This window comes from Ambystoma mexicanum, chromosome 2q (assembly GCF_040938575.1).
Source record: "Ambystoma mexicanum isolate Mex_15411 chromosome 2q, UKY_AmexF1_1, whole genome shotgun sequence".
Classification (NCBI taxonomy): domain Eukaryota; kingdom Metazoa; phylum Chordata; class Amphibia; order Caudata; family Ambystomatidae; genus Ambystoma; species Ambystoma mexicanum.
In genome coordinates this window covers 663,506,741-663,524,507 of record NC_090924.1, presented here as the reverse complement: position 1 = coordinate 663,524,507, position 17,767 = coordinate 663,506,741, and positions in this window count along the sequence as shown.

Genomic DNA, 17,767 nt, shown 5'->3' with positions numbered 1-17,767 from the left:
TCTATTTCACTAGACTGACTGGCTGATTGTCTGTAGGATATGTTGTTGAAGCTTGAGATCCCTTCTTTCATTGGGTAGATTTATGAGCAGGTTCTGCATGCACACAAGGGGAGCCATGCATGCAGTTGCTGTGGGACCCAGGGTAACACTGCTATTTGATTATATTAAAGGGACTGCAATAGCTACTGTTACAGTGTAACATGCCCATGCCTTCCAAGCAAAGCAAAGTGGGGGTAGCCCTAGGATCCTTCCCATGCTACTCCTGGACCAAGCATTGCATCTCTTGTGATATGATGATATGATAGTTTATTTATATAGCGTCTATTCACAATGTGTTTCAAAGTGCTTCAAGGCAAGAGAGGGAACAAGGGAAAATACAATGACATTCTTACAGGCCATGAACAATAAACATGTGAAATTAATTATCGTACTCGGCCTGGTGACATTTCAGATAGTACAAGAGTTAAGACACAGATAAGGAAGGGAGGGGGAGAGTGGGAAGGAAATGGAAACAGACAGGCGACTACCATATTAGGCCTGACAACATTTCTGGTAGAGCCGAGATTAACAAAAGGTGAGGGAGAGGGTTGCAGAAAGGGAGGAGAGGAACAAAACAAGCAACTAACATACTAGGCCTAATGACATTTCAGATAGTGATGGAGGGATGGGGAGAAAACAGGTAGGGGCGGGGGAGGAGACAGACAAGGTTGCTATCATATTTCGTCAAAGAACATTCTGATAGAGTAAGTGCATAGAAGAAAGTAAAGGGAGCGGGTGGGCGGGGCTTAAGCCAAAAGAACGGCAACCAGGATGGCACCTGGTAGGCAGAGCTTAGGCCAGGTGACCTAGATCCACTTGCACCTGCTCCCCATCTGCAAAGGAAAAGAAGTTGGAGTGCTGCCTAATGCCAGCCCCATCATCTACCAACTCGATCAGTCAGTAGACAACTTCATGGGGGGAGCAGGAAACCACTTGGTTTAAACACCACCAAAATCCCCGGACATAAATCCTATTAAGGTGACCTAAGCACAACTTTAATGGTACCTCAATAGTGTGTACAAGCCCATCATCAAGGTTTAAATCTACCAGGGCATTTTAATGTTATGGTGTCAGGTCCAAACCCTATATACCCGGGCAAGAATAATAAACCACATTAAAAAGGGGTTCCTCATGGTCGTGGAACAAAATGAGGCAGTAAACCAACATGTGAATTAACTTTATGTACGCCTATGAAAGCTTAGACCATTATTTTAGGTTATTAGCCTTGGCTTTTAAATTGTGTCATTCACCAAATAAATACAACTAAAAAGCCCATACTATCACAGTTGGCAAACATTTTATTGCAGAAGCAAAAGTGAAGCACAGCAAAGTAAAGTTTATACAGAACTTGAGCCAATGCTTAGTTATTGTACAGTGGAACAAAAGAGCATAAGGGGAAGGAGAATTCAGAGGCGGAAGAGGGGGGAAAGTTGTTGCCTTCCAGTGGACCAACTGTTTTTCTGGTAAAATTAGTGGTGAGGAGTCTGCTTGGTAATAGGAGAGAATATTGACAGCTGCTATTTGACCAATCAAAAGTCCAACGATCTGGGGACTCGAGTGGAGATGGGTGGAACGAGAAGGGGCACAGTGGTGCTACCTTTGCACTTGTATGCATTTGTTAATTGTATTCTACACAGCCATTGATGGTCTCCCTCAAACCTTGGATGCACACAGACAAGAATGGAAGTCCTCAGATGAATAAGAAGGCCTGCCTTGCCTGGTCTGTCACAGTTCACTCACACCATTAAAGACCTATTGGCCCTCTCTTAGGCAGAATTATATGCAATACCATTTGGGAACACCACACACAATTAAGACTACAAGTGAAAGTACAAATTCACCTTTTGTACAAGCCTGTACTACACAGTAAAGTGGTAGCGATGGCTGAGCAGCCAGGCATATCTCAAGAGTAAGTGAGCAGTATCAAATAGTTACACAAAGGACAGGAATTACTATGATTCAAACAAACACTGACACAAGGTTTCTGAGTAAAAGAATATACATTTATTTGCACTTCAGTTGTATAACATTTCACTAAAGTAAAGCAGTTGAAAAATCACGTCACCAATACACCACACCACTACCAATAGATTCTGGACAAGTTTAAACTCAAAACTAAGTGTGAGCAAAATGGCACTCCAGCAATTTAAAAAGGGAGGTAAAAACAAAGTTAGGCTAAAATTGAGCAGCACCAACAGGTAAGTAAGCAGGGCAATCTCGAAGGAGGAACTACAGCGATGGAATCAAATCAAAAGGGCTTAGGGCCAAAGTCAATAGGACAAAAGCTTCAGATCACACAGTTCCGGGTAGTTTGTGGTTAAGTCTTTGCCAAGAGTTCTCTACGAAGTTGGTCAGTAGAAAAGTTTGTTCAAATGGAATAGAAGGCCAAGCCCTCAAATTGGCGAAAGATTTCACACACCTTCACCGTGGCTGAACGAAATGCACAACCGGATTTGCAAAGTACCTTTAAATGGAGAGGAAGTTGTAGCTGAGGCAGACGTTCCTGGTAGTTCCTGCAGGCTCACGGTTCCTGAAGCGACTGTCGGACTGACATGAAGTAGGAAGACTGGCGGGTCCTGTACTACCCAGACAAGAAACCAGCAGCCGAGCAAAGCAACAAATAAAAGGTGCACTCCTAAAACCGACCTTCCTGGCTATCCGGCCCACTGTAGCTCTGTACAGTGAATTCGACCAGAGGAGGGAGTCCTGGCTTGCAGTTTGGGTGAACTGGTTGGTCCCACCAGCTCAGGGGAAGAAGATTCCTGGAGGATCCTCTCTGTCGTTGGAGTCTGAAGATTTGGACCTGCAGCAGGGCTTCACCGGGCGGTTAAGTCGTTGTAGGTTAAGTCGTTGCCTTTCCAATCCCAGAGACCTGCTTTTTATGCAGTTTTCCCCCATTCACACAGCCTGGCTGTCAGTCACACAGCACGGTGGCTGTCCTGGCGGGACAGTCACCTTGCCAATCAAACAGGAGTGTGACTTGGGTTACTCAGCCATGCTGGCCTTCTGGTCATGCCAATGTTTGACCAGTGCCTGACCTGCTTTTAAGTTATCACAAGCTTCTGCCCTCATGTGTGACATTCTCCTCCTGAGACCTATCACATAGTCAGTCACTCTGACTTGCTTGTGGGAAGGAGCACTCTCCAACCCCTCCTTAATCAGGGCCAACAGACCTCTGACTGGATGGCCATAGAGAAGTTCAAAGGGACTGTAACTAACTCCCTCCTGAGGGATTTCTCTATAAGCAAAGAGAAGGCATGGCAGTAGAAGATCCCACTTTCTTTTAAGGGGTTCTTTTAAAGCACCTATCATGCTCTTCATAGTAGGATTAAACCTCTCTACCAGTCCATTTGTCTGTGGATGGTAGGTTGTAGAGAACTTGTAAGTGACACCACTGTTTTTCCACATGGCTTGCAAGAAGTGGGACATAAAATTGGATCCCCTGTCTAATATCACTTCCTTGGGAAACCCTACTCTGGTAAAAAGTTCCAAGTAGAGCCTTAGCCACAGCCTGACCGTAACAGTTCTCATAGGTATGAATTCTGGGTATCTTGTAGCATGGTCAACCAGGATAAACCTGTTTCCTGAAGATGTGAGAGGGTCAAGCGGAGCAACAATGTCGATGCTCACCCTCTCAAAAGGAACTCCCATCACTAGGAGAGGCAGCATGGTGCCACATTCTTGGTTCTAGTCTTGCTACAGGTTTGTCAAGTGTGACAGCTTTTACAGAATTTGCCAACTTCTGAACCCATCCTAGGCCATTAGAGGTAAAAGGAGAGCCTTTCCATGGTCTTTTTGAAACTCAAATGACCAGCCAAAGGTATCTCATTGGCCAACTGTAGGAACTGGAGTCTTTTGGCCAGGGGCACTACAATTCTTTTGCAGTCCCGACAGTTAGACTCTGTTGGTTCACTGTAGAAGAGGCCATCTTCCCAGCTTAACCTGTGCTTTCCAACTTCTTGTCCATCAAGTTGGAAAGCAGCCTGTTGTCGAAGAACTTCGAGGGAAGGACACTCTCTCTTTGTCCTCTGCCGAAGTCTGCCCTGTTGGGTCCACCTTCTTACAGTAAAGACTGCAGCTCAGGATGGTCAACAGGGTCAAGATCTCTAACCCAAACAGTGTTTTTTTCCAGATCTGTCTCTTCAGAACCTGAGACACCCACACAAGGTTGCACCTCACACTCTGCCTCAGCAGGTGGAGGGATCACAGGTGTGATCTTGGACAATCTTTATGATGTCCTTGTTGGTAGCACAGGGGTGCTGTCTGACTTTTTCGTTGAGGTCTTGGGTTCCCCTTAGCCTCTGTCTTTTTTGAAATGGCAGTGAGCAATTCCTGTGGAGTGGGAGTGATAGTTTCCTCTATCAACTCCTATGGAGATCCCCTTAAGGTCCTTTCCATTGCAGGTCTAGTGACCTCATCTTACTGGGAGGCCTGGGGGTGCTTGACACAACTCCAAGAGTTTTCAGGTCATTACCCAACAGAAATCTCCCAGGCACGTCACTCTGCACACTAACACATTTTTTGACAGTCATATCATTATACTGGATGAGAGCTGGTAACTGGGGAAGCATTTGGACTGGGCCTCCAGCTAACTTGGTGAGGTGTTTGGGTGCCTTAGCAACATCCTCCACCTTGAAAAATGATTCATCCACCACAGTTATGCTGGATCCAGTGTCTCTGATGGCAGGAGTCTCCTGGCCATTCACAAGAACACTATCTTTATAATACTCTTTTGTATTATCTAAGATGGAATTATAGACATCTAAATGTTGTTGTTCCCACAAGCCCATGGACACTAAAGAAACACTAGCTGAAGCTCTCATGGGTTCATCAGCCAGTAGGTGACGTTTCCACTTGCCCTAGGTACTTCTTCTTCTGGGGAGAAGGCCAAGGAGACAGTGTGGACCCCTGAAGGTTTACCATTACATCTGGGATCCCCTTTCACATGGTCAGTTGACCCACAAACATAACATTTCCCAAATGTCTTGATGAATGGGGGTTTGTTCTGAATTCCATCTGGTTTGGGTCCAGATTGTGCAGTAGGCTGATTCGGTTTTCCATGTGGTTTATTCTTATGTTGCTGTTTGTGGCCCTCTTTTGGATTGGAGGTATTAGAATTATCCTTGTTATCTTTCTTTGGCTGCTTTCCCTCGTCCTTCTTCTGAGTTGCCTCAGAATCCTTGTGAGTAGCCCTGTTGGCAACCCACAAGTCAACAGACTTAGCTAACTTCTTTGGATCTATCTCCTTAGAATCAGCCAAGTCTGAGCTCAGGAGTGCAGGCATCATTAAATTGACTCCAACATAACAAGATTCCTCATACCGTCATAATTGTTTACTCTGTAACCCTTAACCCAACCATCTATGTTATTTTTTTTTTTTATTAAAGTGTATATGGTTTATTTCAAACCTTTCACATCAGTAAAACATTATAATTTCATTAAGAGAGATCTGTTCTAATGCAATCACATTGAATTTTACGAAAAAACAATTTACAGAGTCAGTGCTGATAATTGATAACAAAATGTTAGTTGCAAATTAACAAGCATTATCTAACAATCAAGAAATTAAATTAGTTTAAAACCTCCTTTTATAATCAGATATAATTATTTTTCAAACATTCACATACCCAGGTAGCCAAGGGTACCATCATGCTTTTTGAGGGTCCTAAACCTCTTAAGGTACTGGGAAGTGGTCTTCCCAAATCTAGCAATGAAAGCTAGCTTCACAAACTCATATTCCATCCTATCCACCTCCCCCAACTCCATCACAACATCAGATGCAACAGTGGGTAACCTAGAGAAGAGCCAGGGAAGCAACTGATTCCCTGTAAGACTGTGAATACCGTGGTTATATTCAAACATTTCCAACCAATCCAAAATATCAACCATAACCTAATACATAGCCACAATTTCTTTAGGCATGCAGGGTCTCTTTGGACTGTAAGACATAGAAGACTCTGAGAGAGAAGAATTTTCAAGAGATAACATTTTCATTTCTAGTTCATGATTCAACTCCATTTCTCTGAGCTTAAGCTCTTGGTGTTTTTGTTCAGTTTGAGCATTTAAACATTTGAATTCCAGTTCAAGCCTCATCTTTTCTAGAGCAATGAATTCAGGACTGAGTGTAGGACCTGGTGGGGTTCCAGTGGACAAAGCTTGAGGTTGTTGACCAAGTAAGGGAGCAGTGAGGTCTACATTATGAGACACATCTTCCTCCTCTAACTCATCAATAATAGACACTGTAAGCGATTTCAACCCGGCACACCAACTAAATTAATGCCTAGCATGTGATGCACAGCTGGAACCCTTAATTATATATATGTGTCTATAAGTTCTTTTATTTCTGAATGATGTACCCTTATATAAAGCCCCTCACTTTGAATTGCCCCCCGGTTTCACTGAACCAGGAAGCAGGCTGTTTTGCAAAGTTAAAAGATTTATTTATGAATTTGAACAATATATATATATCACAGTATTTAATATTTATACAAGGATCACCATTGGGGTGATGTTACAATCAACAATCTCTTTAATCAAAAGGAGTATGGGTAAGAAAAACAATACAGCGTAGAGTAGAACTTTGTATGGGTTCAGTCAAATGCAATGTCCCTTTTTCCCCCTGCACACTACACAATTCCCCCAATAGGCAGTATAAAGAGATGGAAGGGGAGAACACAGGTTTCAGGAATACAATCTCAACAGATACAGTTTCAATCCCAGTTCCCCCCAGCAAGCATAGAGAGAGAAACAGGAATGATTGTAAACAGGTCAAATGCTTTTGAATGTGGCTATGAATGAATGTTTAAAAACACTGGGAAATGGTTTTAATTCACTTAATTGGATTCAAAAACAGTGGGGGCCACTTTGTATAATTTCAGGTAAACACTAGCAATAATGATTGAATAACTAGCAGATTGAAAACTGAATTCTGAGGTCAGATGCAAAGAATAGCTGTTTTACACGTGATGAAATTGAGCCAAACGAAGAATTTGGGGCAAACGTTTCCTTGCGCGAGAAACACGATTGCGGGAAAACTATAAGGATTTCTTGGAAGGCTGAGGATGGTAGCTTCAATTTGACACTTACATTTCGTTTCTAGCATGCACGGTACAGAAGCTATGAAGGTTTTAGTAGAGGTCAGTTTTTCTCAGAAAGAGTCAAGATTTTAAAATAAAAAGATGTGCTTTTGAATAACAAACAGGAATTGCTTTACACTAAGGAGTCTATGATGCCACAAGCTAGACAACAGCATAGCCACCAATCCAGCGACGTCTCTGGATGGTTTACACCTGCCGAGAGGCTTGTCTTTCTTCAGCAACTATATTAGCGCAAAGATTATATTATCACTACAATTATCTAAGGACTATAGGGATGAGAGAAGGATTCAGGAAAACAAGTGATTTTCTATAATGCAGTTCTGGATATGATAGAATGGTTTTGGATAGGATTACTTAAGGATAAGAGATAGGCTATGGACAATTCTATGCTATAGATACTCACAACTACTGTTTGGAATAGGCCGTCAGGGATCTGGTCAAAGGATTTCTGGACTGGAATTCTGCTAACCCAGGGTGCTCGGTTCTGCACTCAGCACAGCACTCTGGACACTGCACGGCCTCTAGACTGGATCTGAAGGGTTGGTTCTGGATTGCAGCTATCTGGCTACAGCTCTGCTCTACTGGTTTGGATCTCTGGATTCTAGCAAGAGTTATTGGTGAGAAAGTAGAAACAGCACAGCCAGGCTGCTCTTTTTGGTTGGTTTCACCTTGGAAGTCTGGGGTAAAATCAGGTTTCAAGATTTTAAAGGCCAAGCTGAGAAGGGTTCAGCTTTGGAATTGGGCCCTCTCTGCTTTCAAAGTTTTGAATATGGGTTTCTCCTGCAAAGTGCTTCACCAGTAATCAGTTGATGGGTGAATCTGTGTGTGTCTGTAGGTCCTAAACTGTCCCTATTTATGTATTTCCCTAAGGGGTGGGTAGGCTGAACTATACTAGGCACACCCTCTAGGAATCAAATTGGTGAGTGTCTGTCCTCTCTCCTGATTTGAGAAGGAACTCTGGTGCCATGATGATGCAGTATTTTACAACCCAGGGAGTACATCCCCTTTGTTCCTGCACAGTAAATCTATTTTTCATATAAATCATATTTACAATGCAACCAGCTTGCTAGCAATACATATTTTCATAACAGATTTAGTAGAACAAGTATTCGTCTGAGTCCCAGCTCAGTGAGAGCTTTAGTTCAGATTTGACAGTTTTTAGCGATTTTGGTTGGATACCCAAAGTCAGATTTGTCCACATTTTTCAACATATATGCGCATGACATCTGGGCATAATCCTGTGAAGTTTCATATTTCTAGCATCATCACAACTGCTACAAAATTACGATTTCTGTAGTCCTGTCTCTGAACCTAGCACTGTGTTCAGAGTAGTTTCAAACTGTGAGCAGCATTTTCATGTTAACAACCTATATTTTACAGATGTTTACAGATTGTGCACAGTTCTCTGTGAGTCTTTTTCAAAAAGATATTTTCTTGTGGTTTAAGATACACAAATCTGTCTGTCCCGCCCCAAGGATTTGCTGGGCCAAGAGCAATCCAGGCCTCTCTTCCTGCTGGCAGGGTTTCTGTTGACACTTGAATTTGCATTCCCTTTCAATCCAGGAAGCCTATTGTCTCTCCCCAGAGAAGCAGAGCAAAATGTCCTCCTCTTTTCATTAGCATCTAACTGAGAGTTCCTGGGCAGAGAGCAAAAGGAAGGCACCTTTGTTTGGGGCAAACTGTGGAATGTGTTTTGAAGTCCTCTGGCTGGTATCAGTTCACTTTAAAACACTTTGTTTAAAATTGTCTTTTGCTAAAATACTTTACATTTTCAACAAGTATACACACAGATCTCTAACTCCAGTCTTTTTAAAACATAGAGATTGAATAGTAGCAACCTATTTTGCTTTTGATGGCAAGTCACTTCTTTTCAATAGTTTTATTTTAATGCACAAGTTTTAAGCTAACAGTGTAAGTAAATGGCAGCTTTGATACAGGCAGGCAGCGGTACTGCGCCGATATTCTGACAGATTTTTCCAGGCAAGCCTTTTTTTAATGTGGATATTCTTGTGATGAAATCTGCTTCTCCTGACATTGTACTTATGGAGATTCCTTAAATAAGGTGATGGTTAACATCCAACAAGGATGTTGGATCTTTTCTGATGTTTTGGAACCATTGTTTTGCAATTTCAACAGCCAAGGGAAAATGGATTTTAGAGCACTTCTGGGTTTTCCATGCAACGCAGCACTGCCTTTTCAGGTAGTTCCATTTTACTCTGTGGGCAGCCCAATGACAGGTCTTGGCAGTGTGGTCTCCTGTTCTACCACCGACACAGGCAAAGTAGATTTGGCAGGTTATTTTTCCGGTTTCCCTGCGCACTTCTCAGAGGTTTTTAGCACGCATAGGGCTTTATGGCGGCCATTCTGTTGTTTCTGATGAAAGCAGCATACAGTGATGTCGCAGGGCAGAACCTAGTGGGTCAATGCATCCCACAAGCCCCCCCTCGTGATTTGGCGTTGACCATCCATCAAGAGAAGTCGTGAGACTAAGATGATCAGTTTCTTTTCCTTTGTTTCAAATGGCAAAATTCATCATCTTTTCTTTTGGTTCAAATGTCAAATTTCATCAGCTCCTCCCATCAGCGGTGGATCGACCAGTCCTCCTCGCCCAGTCCTGATGGGAGTATGGAGTGATACGCCGGGCCCCATGGATCTTTCCTTCTGGTCCTTCAGGTCCCTGGGTGGTCCTCCTTGGTTTTAGTCTCCATGTTTTTTTAATTCTAGGATGACAAAGCAAAAACATATTTGTAAACATTTCCCCACCACTATTAATGTAGTGGGGCGGACACATACATTTTGACAAATCAGGAAACATTTTTCTATTTGCAATTTATTGACTATATAGAGGGCATATTTTTATAGTGGGAATTCTAGGGAGCTGGAGTGACCCCCTGTGGGGTTCCAGGAGAATCCTCTTGTTGCTGCAGAGTGTGTCTATGATGGCAACACTATAGTTGGTTGATATGGACCCACATATCTTCCCCCTCTGCCAAACTGCCTTTGGGGATGCAGATTTTGTAGGCGACTGGTGAGATTTTGTCTACAATTTCAAAAGGACCCCTCCAGCTAGGCAAAGATTTGCGCTGTTTGGCCTGGTTCCTTTGGAAATTGTATAAGTAGACCCGGTCTCCTACATGGTATTCTTTTCTACTAGTCTTTAAGTCATAGTGGGTCTTCATGCTGTCTGCAGATCTTTCTAGATTTTGCTGAGCCTAGGCAAAAGCATGTTGAAGATGTTTTCTCAGATTTTCAACATACTCATGAATTGTGGAGGCATTGATCAATGTCTGCTCTTGGGTTCTGTAGAGCAGATGCTGGGGAAGCACCATCCTGTGTCCAGTCATCAGCTCAAACGGTGATGTTTTAGTTGCCGATGAAGGGGTAGATCTGATGGCCATCAGGACAAGAGGTAATCGAATATCCCAACTTGGCCCAGAATCAGCCACAAACTTTTTTAATATGCCCACAATTGTCTTGTTGTATCTCTCAACAGCACCACTAGAGGCTAGCCGGTAGGCAATGTGTAATTTCCTTTTGAGCCCAAGTATCTCCCACATCTTTGTCATTACTTCGCTAGTGAAGTGGCTACCTCGGTCCGACTCAATCCTTTGGGGTAGTCCAAAACGCGAGAAGATGTGGTTGATCATCAGGGCAGCTGCTGTTTCTGCCTTGCAATTTGGGGCTGGGAGACATTCCACCCACTTAGTAAACAACTTGTCACGGTCAACATGTACTTATTTCCCCTAGAGGAGCGAATCATGGGCACGATAAAATCGACTTGTAAATCTGACCAAGGCAGTGTCATCCCCTTCTTTTGGAGAGGCGCACAGTGTGTGAGGGATGTTGGCTGAAATTGTGCACATACAAGACACCCTTTCAAGTATTGGTCGAGGTCCTGCCCCATGTGTGGCCAGTAGGCAACCTCACTTATTATTTCAAGTGCTGTATGAAACCCCCAATGACCGGCTGTGTCCGCATCATGGCCGTGACTTAACATCAGGCTTCGGAATGAGGTAGGGACCATCCACTGGTCATGGCCAGCCAGGGATCTCCTTACCAACAAACCGTCTTGGATTCAGAACATTTTTGGACATTTCATCAACAATATGAGGTCCTCTTTCCCAACGTAATCAGTATCCGTCAGGGGAAAGTTCTCAGGGTCCTCAATGTGTTGATAAAACTTACCAATTATTGGATCCCCTTTTTGAGTCATAATCAAAACAGCATCTGGGGTCTCCTTACTCCATTGTGCAGTTGAGAGTTCATTGTGAGCATTTGTCTGGGACCTAGTGATAGCAGCAACCTGGATTTCCCCCAACAGGGACTCAATCTCACGTAGATCCCCATGGATGGCTCCGGTATTTTGGCCAGCTGATCATCTAGGTCATTTCCATTTTTTTCTGGTCCCTCTACTTTAGAATGGCTCTTGATCATTTTCCACTAGATGGTCATCCCATTCGAGGTGACCAGATCATCAATATTTTGGATCAATTTCCCATGTTTCAAGGGTCTATTATTAGGACATAGCATGTTTTTCCAGTTAACCATGTGCTCCACGAACCCATTTCATACATAATCTGAATCTTTGATTTTGACCAGTTCATGGAGTTGATGTCGGACAGCAGTGAGGATCATTCACCGAGGCTTCCCTATGCCGGCCACCAGTTCTTTTTCCCCGTTGTTGTCAACATGGTATGAGCATCCATCCACATAGACAGTGGGCATTCCCTCACACTTGTCTTCTTCAATGACTTGCTGTGGGGAATTAAGGTATGCCTCCATGTTGTCCTTAATTTTTAAACTTTCGTCCTCTAGCACAATCATGCAAGTCAGCCAGACCTTGCGCGAGGGGACTCTTCTTGTTTTGGTCATATCTGACCTCCACAGGAAAGCCTTGCAATGACAGAATCCAGGAAGTTATTTGGGAATTACTCACATTACTCACATTTCCGGCCCAGAATCTGGCACTTTGAAGATATTGCATAGGCTGGTGTGGAGTCTCCACTATGATGTGTTCCCCCTGGATAAACGGGTAGTAATTCTTCAATGCACACACCGTTGCCAGGAGTGCCTTCTCACAATCGTTGAATTTTTCCTCCACAGAGGATAAAGTTTTACTCGCATAGAGGATTACTTTATTGACCTTGTCATGCTTTTGGTAATACTGCATTCAAGCATGTATTTGAGAACCCTGTCTCCAAGAAGAACTCCTTCTTTTTGACAGGGTAAGCTAGACAAGGCGCTTGTGAGAGGCTTATTTTGAGGCTTATTTTGAGTTGTCTTACTGCCTCTGCTTGTTCTGGACCCCACACCTACTTGACCCCCCCTTCAAAAGATGGATCAGTGGTGTTGTGGTCTCTGCGTAGTCCTCAATGAACTTTCTGCTCTAATTAGTCAGTCCAAGGAGGCTCTTTAGTTCCCGCAGAGTTGTGGGGTCTTTTAATTTCTGAAGTGCTTCCACTTTCTTTTCCTGGGGACACGAACCCTGAGGAGTAATCTCATGCCCCAAGAAATTGACATGGGTTCTGCACCACTGTGCCTTTTGAAAGGAGAGTTTTGTTGTGGCAGCCCTCAACTGTGTCAGAACATAACAGATCTCCGTGATGTGTTCCTCCACAGTTGAGCTTTTGACGAGAACATCATCTTCATAGGCCAGGTTACCCCTTTCACCAAGATCGGGCATGGCCTTATGTAGAAAAATGTTAAATTCATTGCCGGAGTTGATGTATCCGAAGGGAGTCTGGGTCCATGTGTACTGCTGCCCCCCAAAGGTAAAGGCCAGCTTGTATTGGTCCTCCCTACTGACAGGTACAGTCCAGTACCCATTGGTCAGGTCTATTGCAGTGAATACCTGTGACCCCTGGATCTGGGCCAGCCCTTGGTCAATGTAGGGAAGAGGTCATCGGGAAGTATGGACCCGTTTGTTGCGCTCCCTAAGGTCGGCACAGAGTCTCCATTTGCCGTTTGGCTTCAATATCCCCAGCACCGGGTTGTTGAAGGTGCTGTGGACTGGACGGATTATCCCATGGGACTCAAGGTTCTTAATTATTTCAGTAAGTGACTCCATTGATGCGAGAGGCAAGCGATATTGCTTCACAAACACTGGAGTCATGCCAGGGTCCATGGGCATTGTTGGTGTGTGGATTTCGGTGCGACCACAGTCATATAAGTCCACCGCAAAGGGATCTTGAAAATCCAGGAAAACTTGTTTCAATGTTTGCTTTTGCTCCAGAGTCTCACAGGCATCAGCTAGGTTGACTCTCTCTTCAACCATCTGCATGAAGCCTGGAAAGACTTCTGGTTTTGCTATCCCAGCGGCCTCCTCCAGCTGGGTGAAGTTCCTGGTCAGAGTGCTGATTTGGACTGCTGGCTTCAGGTGGGGGAGGCAGTCCTTGCGGACTTGGAAAATCACCTCATCCCTCCTGAAGTCACACTTCACATCTTCCTTAACATAAGGGCAGGAAGTGTACACCAGTAAGTTCCCCCCATGCCGGGTAAAAGATCCTGTCTGGTGTTGTGTTGTCATCACTATCACTGTCAAAACAGTCCTTGGGGATTGGTCCTAACAGTTCATTGCCTAAATCTATGGAGAAATGTCGGTCATCAACCGCCATTCCAATAATGGTGCCTGCGGCAAGAGTGATACTCTTTAAGTCACTGTTGTCCACCTCTATTGGAATAGTGTCATGTTCTATATTGACTAGTGGTGCTGGGTTTACCCCCAAACCTTGCTGTTGGAGAGAAGCATTTAGATGAATATAGGCATCAGGGTTTTTCAATTTCTGTCCTCTTTTAACTTTCCCTTCCAGGGAGAATTGTCGAGTCCTTTCTGGGATGGTGACTTCCTCTCCAATCTGAATTTCAACTGCATAAGTCAGCAGTTGAGCTGACCTAAATGCTTTCTCTGGGTCATCAAAGCCCATGGGATTATCCGCTAATCGGGACCAAGCTTTGAAGTTTATTAGGTCCAAACTAATGGCAAAGCGATTGAGAATGTCACTGCCTAAGTAAAAGGCGGCAGTGATGTCTAGCACAACCCAACAATTATGGACAATGCTCTTGTTGCCTATGGAGATTTTGAGCATACACCTGCTTGGCAGGAGATGTTTGGAACTTGGTGTTTCCAGATCCATTTCCCATTTGTCTATCAGTTTAAATGTGGGAATGGCTGGATCTTGCGGGAGTTTGCAGAACAGGGCCTCGCTAATGAAGCTCTTACCGTCGTTCACACACACTCGGGCGAGAAGAGAGTCCTTCCCTTCATTTAACTGAACTGGGATGAACAACTGCTCTCCAATTTGCTGAATATCAGCCAGGCTCTGAGCTGATTTCTCATCTTTCAGGACTATAGGAGTGGGAGTGTCTGATTGTGAAGTGGTAAAGAATTTCAGAGTGTTTCCTTCCAGTGTGGAATGCCACCTTAAACTGGAAGGAAGGTTGATTTTCTGAAATAGAGCGGACCCCCCATCACCAGTTTGTTGTCCTACTGCTATTACTGTCACGACTGGGATTTGGTTGTTTTGGAAGTGAAATACAGATTTTTGTTCAACCATGTGGCATGTGCCGTTTAAACTAACATGGTTGACACTTTGTTTTAATTTTATTGGTCGGCTAGTCTGGGTCCAGAGGACCTTGTTTACGCAATCTATTAGGGGTGACAACCTTCGCAGGAGGTCATTCCCTAGTAAACAAGGGGTGCCCTCTGGAGTTACAACTATGACCGGGAGCTTCACCTTGTGTTGCCCAATTTTAATGTCCAAATCCGCAGTCCCCTCGATGGGAATTTCCTTCCTGTTGAAGTTCTGAAGTTGTCCAGGAAGAAGGGTGAGAGGAATTTGGTAATTCTCCCCCCTTCCCGAATTCAGTTTATCAAAGGCCCTTTTTGACAGAAGGGTAGCTTGGGATCCAGTGTCCACCAGTGCCAAAATTGTACACTGCCCCTGTATCTGGACCAGGGCATAGAATCTTCCTTCCTTCTCCTCAAGGGGGCACAGATAATATACATTTTTGGACAACTGGTGGGTTAGTTTTCTAGTTTTGGATACTGATAGAGAAGAGATTTGGGCAGAATTCTGTTTGGAGTCTAGGGAATCTGGAAAGAAAAGGTGGCAACTAGATATGGGAGAAGTGTTGTGTTCCCCTGGTTCCGGTTTTGGGCTGCCTGTAACGCTCACCTGATTCCCGTAGAGGTGCCGGTCTTGACTGGGCGTATACCGTATCTTCAAAGGTGATGTGTAACACACGGCTGGCTCTTTGGGCTGGACCTCTGTGCACTGTATGTCTGGCTCGAAGGGTAAGATGTCTTAGGTAAGTGAACGCCGTGCTCTCCATCTGCCTCGAGGCAGGGTGCTGTAACCAGTTTCTTCACTGGATAAGGGGAGCAGGCCTCTTGACTTCAGAGGACTGCTGTCCGTCGTTTACTGCACGAACGGTAAGTTTCAAGTAATTCTAATGTCTTTAAAGTCTTTAGTAATGATGTCTCTTGTTTTGCAGGGTTCCGGCGATGGCGGATGGCGGGCTGAAGTGAGTTGAAGATGGAGCCCGTGTGATGAATAGAAGCGCCTGGAAGCACGTAAGTAAGCACTTGTTGCCTGCTTCACGATGCGCTCTAACTGTCTTTTTATTTTGCAGGTACAAGTTCGGGGCGGCTGCAGGGTGCCGGAATACCCACTGGGTTAGATGTGGAAAGGAGTAATGGCACGTGAGTATTAAAGTTCCCCAATGTCTTTAAACGCACCTTGTTTTGTCTTTCAGATGCGGGATGCAGCGCCGAAGGCCTCCGGAGCGTGCAAAGAGTTGGTAAGCTTTTGTCTTTCAGATGCCGGAATGCATTGTGAAGACCTCCGGAGCGCACGAAGAGTAGGTAAGCCTTTGTCTTTCAGATGCCGGAATGCAGCGCGAGGCGTTGGTGATAGCCGATGGACCCGGTAAGTGAAGAGCTGTCACTGAAGACCGTAATGCTAACCTGTTCTTTCTTGTCTTTATAGGTGTTGCTGAAGACTGGATTCAGAATGGTAAGCCTTTTTCCTTAGGCCCAGGATCAGATGCAGAAGACACGATGAGCGTTCTGCTGCTGAGGATGCAGAATAACGCAAAGCAAGAATTATCCATCGGGTGTGGTTTAAATAGCCTCCTGTAGTGCTTAGGTGTCTCCTTCCACAGCCACGCCTAAGAAAAGAGTTCCTGCTTTCCAGAAGAGTTCCAGTGTTCTGAATCTAGGGAGTGGCTCCTGCCCCACCCAACAGGAAAAGTAGTTCCAAACAGAAGAGGATCAGAGACTCAACTGGCAGGCAAGTAAGCAGCATGGTCTGCTGCAGGTAAGTCCACCCAAGCATTATGAGCCCGGCGCTTCCAGCGCTGGCACTGGGAATATTTATGAGCCTGGTGCCACTGGCGTCAGGACTGGGTCCAAAAGTTCCCAATTGGGACTGGTTGGCACTCGGAACCTGGGTTATGGATCTGCTTCCAAGGGAGTTGGGAAAACCCTGACCTTTTGGAAGCAGAGATCATGACAGTACCCCCCCTCAAGGCCCCTCCCAAACCGGGCTTCTCCGGGGGTTTTGGCTTGTCAGGAAATGTTCAGTGAAATCTTTTGATTAGGCAAGGAGCGTGGACATATTCAGCAGGTTCCCAGGATCTCTCTTGGGAGCCGTAGCCTTTCCAGTCAATTAGGTAGAATAGTTTAGATTTGGAGATCTTGGAGTCCAGAATGCTTTTGACTTCAAACTCGAGTTCTCCATCAACTAGGATAGGTTTTGGAGATTTGGTTAGTCGGGTTTGAGGTTGCACAGGTTTTAATAGAGAGACGTGGAAGAACGGATGTATCTTCATGTGCGGGGGCAAGTCCAACTTGACCGCTACTGGGTTTACTATGGTAGTGATGGAATAGGGACCAAGGTATCTTGGGTTGAATGTGCGTGGCCCTTTTAGAGGTAGATATTTGGTGGATAACCAGACTTGATCCCCTACTTGATATTGAGGGGCTTCCTTCCGATGTTGATCTGCTCCTTTCTTGTATTGTTCTTTAGCCCTTTGAAGGTGAGAAACAGCTTCCTTAAAGGCGTGGGTGATTGTAGAATGTAGGTAGTCTACTGCTGGTGTTTCAAGATCTTGGAGGGGATCCAACTCCGAGGTTCGAGGGTGACTGCCGTACAAAAGAAAAAACGGGGTTTTCCCAGTTCCCGAATGGACAGAGTTATTGTAGGCATATTCGGCTATCCAAAGGATGTCTTTCCAAGTTTTTTCAGTTTGTTGCAGCATGCAGCGTAAATACTGTTCCAGAGTTTGATTGGTCCTCTCGGTTTGTCCGTCGGTCTGAGGGTGGTGGCTGGTCGATAGTCTCACATCAATTTGAGCCGACCGACAGCAACTTTGCCAAAAATGAGAAATAAATTGACTACCTCGATCCGAAATTAGAACTGAAGGAAAACCGTGCAGTCGGACGATGTTTTTGAGAAATTCTCGGGCCAGAGTTGCTGCTGTTGGCAAGCCTTTGAGCGGAATGAAATGTGCCATCTTGGAGAATAAGTCCACGATTACTAGAATCGTATTGTATCCGGAGCATGGAGGTAAATCGGTGATGAAGTCCATAGAAAGCATATGCCAAGGGCGAGGTGGGATGTCAATAGGGC